Consider the following 9407-nt stretch of genomic DNA (forward strand, 5'->3'; position numbering starts at 1 on the left):
TGAACAGTATGCTGCCACCACCAAGTGTTTTAAGCAAAGAACAGGGAAAGAGACCAGTTGGAGACGTCTTCCCCCAAAATATATCCCCAAGCCCTACACCCCCTTTCCTGGGGAAGGCTTGAGAATAATCCTCACCAATTGGTACAGGTGAACACAGACCCAAACCCTTGGATCTTAAGAACAATGAAAAATCAATCAGGTTCTTAAAAGAAGAATTTTAATTAAAGAAAAGGTAAAAGAATCACCTCTGTAAAATCAGGATGGTAAATACTTTACAGGGTAATCAGATTCAAAACATAGAGAATCCCTCTAGGCAAAACCTTAAGTTACAAAAAGATACAAAAACAGGAATATACATTCCCTCCAGCACAGCTTATTTTACCAACCATTAAACAAAAGAAAATCTAACGCATTTTCTAGCTAGATTACTTACTAACTTAACAGGAAGTTAAGGCTTGCATTTCTGATCTGTTCCCGGCAAAAGCATCACACAGACAGACAGAACCCTTTGTTTCCTCCCCCCTGCCTCCAGATTTGAAAGTATCTTGTCCCCTCATTGGTCATTTTGGGTCAGGTGCCAGCGAGGTTACCTTAGCTTCTTAACCCTTTACAGGTGAAAGGGTTTTGCCTCTGGCCAGGAGGGATTTTATAGCACTGTATACAGAAAGGTGGTTACCCTTCCCTTGATATTTATGACAGAAGTGTTGAGAATTCTTCAAGTAACTATAAAAATCTGTAGAACAATATTAATCTATGATGCCAATATTGGTGCTTGGAATGCCTATAAAGTACTGCAGGTGTCCCACGGCAGGTACTCTTTGACAAGGTCATCTCTTCTCAACACATCTGCTTGGTGGTGGACTTAGCCCTATCATTCAGACAGGGAGAAAAAGAGGTAAACAAGGAGAGAGAATCATTAAGGGGAACAAAGTATAAGGGAAGATGCAACGGATAAGGGGGAAAGGAACATCTCAAAAGAAAGGGGATGCTGCTCTGGCGTATTAAAAATATTGACCCAAATTCTGCTTTTGATCCCACTGATAGAAAACCATCAGGAAATTAACATGTCGATGTAAGAAAGGGAAAGACACAAGAAGGGGAAAAAAAGGGGAAAAGAAAAAACAAAACATGAAAAAAGAGAGAAGTTGTAGGATAGAAGGAACTGAAGATGTCAAAAAAAAAAAGGAGAAAAGACACACAATGCAAAGCCTGTATTAGGGTCGTGAACTGTCATTTATTTAGCCATCTAGCAGCAATATTTTGCTAACAAAAATCGAATCAAGTTGTTGTTCCCTCTTGGGTATGATGGTCTGTATTTTTAAAAAATTCCATACTACCATAGCAGGTAACCTTTATTTCTAAGTGTCATGTCCTGACAATAATTAAAATAAACTGGAGATCACCAGAATGCAACTGCAGGTACTTTAGCAGAGCTACCGTATTGTAATTTTAGTGCAAAAATAGCCACATCAGTGTATTACGTTTTCCTTATGTTCACCTGTGTTTCCACCTGTAATAGTCTGATGTAAGAGTGTTCTGGACCCACCCTTACTTTTCTATCTCTACTGTTCTTTCCATTAGATTGTTGCAAGGCTGCACCAATGCTTGCTTTCTTTTTTGAGGGTGTGTCAAGTCTTCATGTTCAGTTTTGAAGCAGCAACTTTGGAGCCCATTATGTGTATGTGGTGGAACAAGAGCAGGTAGCTCAGAAACATCATATAATTATACTATAATGCAATTTTTTTTCTTGGATCCATTGATATCTGTGCATTTTTTTCAACTTGGTAAAGATCAGTTTTAACATTTCCTGTGTTTTGATTCATGCTACGATGCTCTAGATCAGTGGTTCCCAAACTTATTCCACCACTTGTGCAGGGAAAGCTCCTGCCGGGCCTGGCCGGTTTGTTTACCTGCCGTGTCTGCAGGTTCAGCCGATCGTGGCTCCCACTGGCCATGGTTCGCTGCTCCAGGCCAATGGGAGCTGCTGGAAGCGGCATAGGCCGAGGGACATACTGGCCGCCGCTTCCAGCAGCTCCCCTTGGCCTGGAGCAGTGAACCGTGGCTAGTGGGAGCGGCGATCGGCCGAACCTGCGGACGCGGCAGGTAAACAAACCGACCTGGCCCAGCAGGGGCTTTCCCTGTACAAGCGGCAGAAGAAGTTTGGAAACCACTGCTCTAGATACACTTAATCCTGCATTAGCACAGGCAGATGGACTAGATGACCTCTTGCAGTTCCTTCCAGTGCTATATTTCTATATTTATTATTAAGAAGAATTATATCCAGGCATCTTATAGCAATTGATAATGTCAGGGACCATACCAGTTAGGACTAGCTGCTGGCCTGCTCCCTGACTACCTTTGCTGCTAGGCAACCAATCAGGCTCCCCAGCAGGGTTTCTGACCATCAGTTGGCTTGGCTGAGTACAAAAAAGAGTGTGGAGTGGCTCCATGGATACTGCACAGATGGCTGTTGCAGATCCACTCAGGCTGGAGATGGTACACAGATGGTATTCAGACAATGAAATCTGAAAAAAAATGCGATTCGTTCAACATGTTACTGTACAATGTATCTTTTAAATTTCACAAATATAATAAACTCACCACCCTGCTTTGTCCTTGAAGTTCAAGACCATCGATATGTAGAGCCCAGCTGCAGGCCCTTGGAACTAAAAGAGTGGCCACTGCCCCTGACTGGCCTATAAACATGCCCTCTACAGCAGACCAGTGGCTGCTCACTGTGTACCCCGCCTACAGCTGCCCCTGCTCTGTGCCACCTCCTGCTTTGTTCCAGTGCCGCCTTCCAGCCTCTGCTCCTGCTCTTCTGTTCCCCTCCAGCTTTAGACTTCTGGCTTTGATCCTTGGCTAGGGTTGCCAACTGTCTAATCACGCAAACCCAAAGACGCTTGCCCCACCCCTGCCCCAAGGCCCCACCCATGTCCCGCCCCTTCTCTGAGGCCCTGCCCCCGCTCACTCCATCCTACTTCCCTCCATTGCTCGCTCTCCCCCCCCCCCCCCCCCCCCCACGTTCACCAGGCTGGGGCAGGGGGTTGGGTACAGGCTCTATGTTGTGGCAAAGGGTTGGGGTGTGGGATGGGGTGCAGGGCACAGGCTCTGGGAGGAACTTTGGGTCCAGGCTCTGGGCTGGGTCAGGGGGTTGGGGTGTGGGGTGCGGGCTCTGGGAGGGAGTCTGGGTGCAGGAGGGGGTGCAGGTTCTTGGAGGAAGTTTGGGTCCAGGCTCTGGGCTGGGGCAGAGAGTTGGAGTGTGGGGTGCAGATTCTGGGAGGAAGTTTGGGTGTGGGCTCTGGGCTGGAGCAGGGGGTTGGGGTACAGGAGGGGCATCAGGAGATTGGCGCTTTCCTCGGGCAGCTCCCAAAAGCAACCAGCACATCACTCTGGCAGCAGCTCCTAGGTGGGGGAGTCAGGGGGTCTCTGTGTGCTGATGTCCTCAGGCACCGCCCCCACAGCTCCCACTGGTCACAGTTCCTAGCCAATGGGAGCTGCAGAGTCAGCACTTTGGGTCGGGGCAGTGTGCAGAAACCCCCTACCCCCACCCCACAGGGGCTACAGGAATGGTGCTGGCCACTTCTGGGAGTGGCGCAGAGCCATGGCAAGTAAGGAAGCCTGCCTTAGCTCCACTGCCGTGCCAGACTATTAGCACCCAAAATCTCCCGGTTTGGCTAAAGTAGCCTCCGGGAGAGAGAGCTTGATTCCAGGAGACTCCTGATGAAAGTGAGAGGGTTGGCAACCCTATCCTTGGCTCTGGCTTATGACTCTGATTGACCCTCTGGTTCTGACATTCGACTTCTGTCTCTCTGGTACTGATCCCTGGCTCCACCTCTGGCTTATGATTGTGGTTTACCTTTGGCTCTGGCCTTGGGCCTCTGACCCACTCAACTTGCAGAGCAGAAGAGAATTGGGCCCATGTGCTGCATATCGATAGTCTTAAACTTCAAGGACAAAGCAGCGTGGTGAGTTTATTATATTTGTGAAATTTAAAAGATACATTGTACAGTAACATGTTGAACGAATCGCATTTTTTTTTAGATTTCATTGTCTGAATATCATCTGTGTACCATCTCCAGCCTGAGTGGAACTGCAACAGCCATCTGTGCAGTATCCATGGAGCCACTCCACACTTCTTTTTGTACTCAGCCAAGCCAACTGATGGTCAGCAACCCTGCTGGGGAGCCTGATTGTAGAGAAGCAAAGGGGCTTGTAATTTAGTCCATTCTACAATATTTTGACTGTGATATGGTCTGTAACTAATGTGATAAACTCAGGACAGACAGCTGCAAGGGCAGGGTAGAAAACAGTCCCAGAAGGGTAAAAGGTCCTCCTCCCTATCAACTGAGGAGGGGTGACTACAGGGCAATCAGATTCAGCTGAGCGGGGTTACCAGAGATCAGTTAGGATCAGCTGAGAGAGAGTTACCTGAGGTCAATTAGGATCAGCTGATTCCAACTAAGGGCTGCCGAAGACCTTTTTAAATCATCCCCTGTTGGAGAAAGGAGGGGGAAGTTGAGCTGCCAGTAGGTGAGGAGACTGCATTCCCTCCCATAAGGGAGAAAAACAAGCCTAAAAAGACTGGCTGAGAGAAGGAGCGGGCTGCCCCCGTGCAGCCAAGAGGGACTGTTTTACCCGAAGCTCGTCTCACTAAGGCTACAAATAGCTGAGGCTGGTGAGACTGAGAAGGTGCCTTGCCACACTAAGGAGTCCAGTTTTCATTTTAAACCAAAGCCAACAGAGAGACCTAAATTTTACAAGCATCTGTTTTTAAAAGCAAGCCCTACAAAAAAAAACAAACAGGAAAGGGCAATATTCTTTTAGAAGGTCATCCAGTAGAATTCATCCTATTTGCCATCTCTGCTCTCCATTGTAATTACAACCCTGTACCTCTTCCTCTTTGAACTCTCACTTCTTGCATAACAGCAATATGGTAAGATGCTTTTGTGTATGTGATGATCCCAGTGTAGGAATGTAGGATGTGAAAAAGGATATGAGGCTATTTTAAACATCTCCCAAGGTTTTCTTCTTTCTTTTTTTTTTAATTCTATTTTATTTCTGTTTATTGCTCAAATGTTTGCTGTTACAATTCAAATAAACTCCAAAAATGATATTAAAAAAATAAAACTGGAAGACACTAGTTGCAAAATATAAACATTGAAAATGAGTAAAAATTAAAACAAACTCAGGATCTTTAGGTGTAACACAAGGCAGCTTGACAAATAATTCATCAGTGTAATTGAAAAAATCTAATTTGAGTGGAACAGTAAAAACCACAAACAAAGTCCCTGATCCTACACTCTGCTCCACATGCACTGATCTTACCCATGCAGTGTAAAGACATGGTAGTTTGCCTGTGTGGAACAAGATGCAATATTGTGGCCAGTATGGATACTTTGTAATGATACATAATCCCATTTCAAAATCTCTAACTCGACAAAATAACTCTGATGTACTAAATCTTTCTTTGGGCCCATTTGTTTCACACACAATGACACCCGAGAAACTAAATAACTGACTACTGAATGTCAATTTTTTCTTTATTAAAAAAATAAAAATCAAGTATTCACTAGTTACAGAGATCAGCTACAATATACGTGCCTCCTAATGATCACGTAAACCACACTTGTTGAATGCACATCAAGTCTTTCCCCATTACAAGAGTAACTTTGAATGAAGAGAAGCATGTTTTTTATATATATAGTGGGATGTGGAGGAGGAATCAGAACACAGCACTCATTTGTCTTTTGTAGCAGTTTCTGTGGCCAAGATTTTCAAAAGTGTGTAGTGATTTGGGTTGCCTCAGTACTTGGGTGTCAAATTTGAGCCTGGGTCCTGATTTTCAAAAAGTACTGAGGGAAAACAAAGCACTCTTAAGATTTTTTTTCAAGTTGTCCACTCAAAAATTGAGGCATGCAAGATTATTAAACACTTTTGAAAATCTTGTCCTATGTTTGTACTTTCAGGATCCTGTATACAGATTCAGACATATTAAGATTCCATGTTAATATGTTCAATTAATTAGGTCCTCCTAATTTCAACAGAGTGATGCTGATTTACACAAGATGAGAAATTGGACTGATAGGTTTATAGAGTAATTTCTATAGAACCATATTAAACCTATTAATTTCCAGTCTTTTATGGAAAAATATTATAGAATTTAAGAGTATGTGGAATTTTTTCTAAATTAAAGGAAAACAAGATGTTCACTAATAGTTATTAGTCAAAACCAGAAGGATTGAAGTAGACCTAACACCAATGTTTTTTTGGATCATACATATCATCACAGATCATAGATACATATTCTGAGTGTGGACATGTATAGGTTTTCCCTTAATGTCTTTCTGCTTGGATACCAAAACACAGCTAGCACTAGATGTGTACACTTTGTCACATGTACATGCAGTCTAGTACTGAAACAAACACAGGAACCCAATGACCCACAGAATTGCTGAAGAGTCATGCAGGAGAGTCATTGTGGGTTATGGATTGTGGCGCCATTGTGCATGAATGAAAATGTCTTATTATTTGTATTAGTACTTACATCTTTCAGTGAATTCAAAAAACGAACATTCCCCATGAATCTGGAAAGTCATGGAACTATACATAACTTTTTCCTTTTTTATTCACTGGTCAGTTGCAAAATGGAGGCTGGGCATTGTCCCTTAGATGAAAAATGAAAGCCATGTAGTCCTATTGTTTATAGCTTAAAAAAAAGAGAGAGAGAGAGAGAGAGTATTGTAAAGAATAAACAACAATAACCAACATGCAGCTGGGTGTAAATGGATTGGTTTGCCTGATCTATGTTATGTGATGTCCATTCCTTTGTTATGCTAAGTATTTTCTATTTGGGTGAGATGGTATTTTTTGTGCCCTTATGTCTACCAGCAGATCTGATCCAGACTCTAATTATGTCTATATTTAGTCCAGCTAGTCACAGCTTGTTTGTTTGCAGAGTAGATAATGATACTGTATCTTGTTCATTGTTCTACCGACATTGCATATTTAGCAACCCGGAAGAACTATGGGTGGTTATCACAAATGTTTGCTTTTTTGTTGTTGTTTTGTTTTTGTTTTTGTCTGAGGGAAAGAAAGGTCAGGTAAAATTATTATTTATGAAAAGTGCCAAATTGGTAGCCTTGAAAACTGACTACATTGTCCACAGAGCAGACATCCAGTAGTAGTACATCTGGTTCACCCCTGAACTAGAGAGACTGTTACCCCAAAAATAGATTATGGAACGCCACTATATTAACCTTTCTATTACCCCCTTAGTCTGTCCTTCCCAAGGTAGAAGTTTCTAGGGTTGTTAAGGAAACACTAACGGACATGGATATAACCTTCCGATAAAGTAATTGACACAGGCAGTATTCTTTCCAAAACAAAGTATCTTTTATTAATGTAACTAATAATCCCTAATACACTGTATCTTAAAAATCCTAAACAAAGCACAAAATCCCTGAAACACAATCTCTTGTTGCAAATAGTTTAAATGATTCTAAGCAAAGCACTTTGTTACAAGTAGCCAGTTTGTAACAAATTGCTGACAGCAGTTCTTAAATTTGCTTTAAAAATTCCGTAAGTACAATACGAATTAAAACACACACACACACCCCCTCCTGGGTGTGGTGTTCTGTCCCATTTAGTGGCACTGCCAGCACTTAGAGAGAGAGATTAATGAGTCTGCTCTACAGCCTTAACTACAAGACAGTTGGCTTTTAGCTCATGCTGTAGAGGCTCTTATATTAAGTTCCAGAGGCCCCAGGTTCAATCCCACCCTCCGAAGACTGGGTCCATCAGTGTTACACATATTAAATACTATGCTAAACTATACTACAATAAAAATTAAAACTGTCAAGCTTACTTTACAAATCTGTTGGCATCCTTTTGAAATCACTGGTGCTGCCTTATAAATTCTTGGTATTTTTCTTTTGATCACTGTTGCTGCTCAGCTCCTGGTCAGCCACTCCAGTTTTCTTCTCTTTTTCTCTGCAGCAGCTTTTCTAACTTCTCTCCAGCAGCTCCTCTTTGGCTTCCCTTGCTGGCTTTCCTTGCTGGCTTCCATCTGCTTCCGATCGTTTGTGTCTCTCTCTCTCTAATTCGACTAAGGCCATGTCTACACTACCACTTATGTCAGCAAAACTTGTGTCACTCAGGGGTGTGAAAAAACACATGTACACAATGCTATGTTGGTGGGAGAATTTCTCCCACTAACATAGTTACTGTCGCTCATTGAGGTGGTTTTATTATGTTGTCGGGAGAGTTTTCTCCCATGAGCATAGAGCAGCTATACCAGTGATCTTACAACTGCGCAGCTGCATCAGTACAGCTGTGCTGCTGCAAGTTTGCTAGTGTAGACATGGTCTAAGAGTGATAAGACCACCTCTATTGGTCAGAGGGTTGTTCACTCTCTGTGGTAGTTGATTCCTTAAATTCTTAGTTTTTTTGAAACTGCCATTCAAGGTACTGACTGTTAAGATTTTTTTTAATGATGCTTATCAATTTATTTTGTGTTAGTTACCAAACAGCCCTCAGATAATAAAAACTTTTGATCTTTACCTACCTGAGCCAGACTATAGATGAGTCTCTGTGTCTCATTGCTAGACATCCAGATCTCCGACATACATTTCAATCCTAAATCCTTCCACATCAGAAACTAGAATTTCACTGCATAGCATTGTCTGTGGATGGAATATGGATACACCAGAACAGCCAGCATCAAATAATTAATAAAATGCTCAGTGTTTTTTTGAAAGGACTCAACATGATATTGCCATTTGTAGCAGGGTTGTTACCCTGCTCTGGCCCTGAAGAGTTAAAGCAGGCCTGGAGAGGGCTGCAGTGAGGAAGAGGAGTGAGAACAGCTGGGGGAAGCTGAGTGAGTAGCTGACTACAGCTGTGGCCAGCTTAATTAAGGCCCAGCTGGCCCTTATAAGAGGGCAATGGGCCAGAAGCTAGGAAGGATACTCTTTCCCTGCCTTTAGAGGGAGAAGGGCCTGGCTGCTGGGGAGCGTACCTAGGTACTTAAGGTGGAGTAAGGTTGGGGGAAGGCTAGAGGAACTGGGGAGCGCTGGCCTAGCATAAGGTCAAATAGATACTGGGGTTGCAGGGGATAGGCAAAGGCAGTAGGTCTAAACCCCCCTTGCCTGTGATGAGTGGTTTATATACTGCAGTCTGCCCCAGTGAACAGGGGCTAGATGGTGACTCCCTATACTGAGGGAGGGTGGGGGTTCCCCCAGGGAGGGGAGACCCAGACTGAGGGGGTACTGCCGGGGGAAGAACTCTAATCTAGAAGGGGACCGGGAGGGGCACAGGGCAAGCGGCAGGCAGGACACCAACTGGCAGAGGGTTCTTCTGGCTGAAAAGAGCTAATTCCCTGGACAACCAGTAGGAGGTGCTGCAGC

General features: G+C 43.6%; 1 long non-coding RNA gene across 1 annotated transcript; it reads right to left on the minus strand.

Moving 5' to 3' along the window:
- Positions 1-795: 795 nt before the first annotated feature.
- Positions 796-7996, minus strand: LOC125631461 (uncharacterized). The gene is made up of 3 exons (XR_007354953.1): positions 7868-7996; positions 6548-6709; positions 796-868 (listed from the first exon to the last, which is right to left on the minus strand). It is a non-coding gene; the product is annotated as an uncharacterized LOC125631461 (long non-coding RNA).
- Positions 7997-9407: the final 1411 nt, after the last annotated feature.

The sequence above is a fragment of the Caretta caretta genome, chromosome 2 (genome assembly GCF_965140235.1).
Source record: "Caretta caretta isolate rCarCar2 chromosome 2, rCarCar1.hap1, whole genome shotgun sequence".
Classification (NCBI taxonomy): Eukaryota; Metazoa; Chordata; order Testudines; family Cheloniidae; genus Caretta; species Caretta caretta.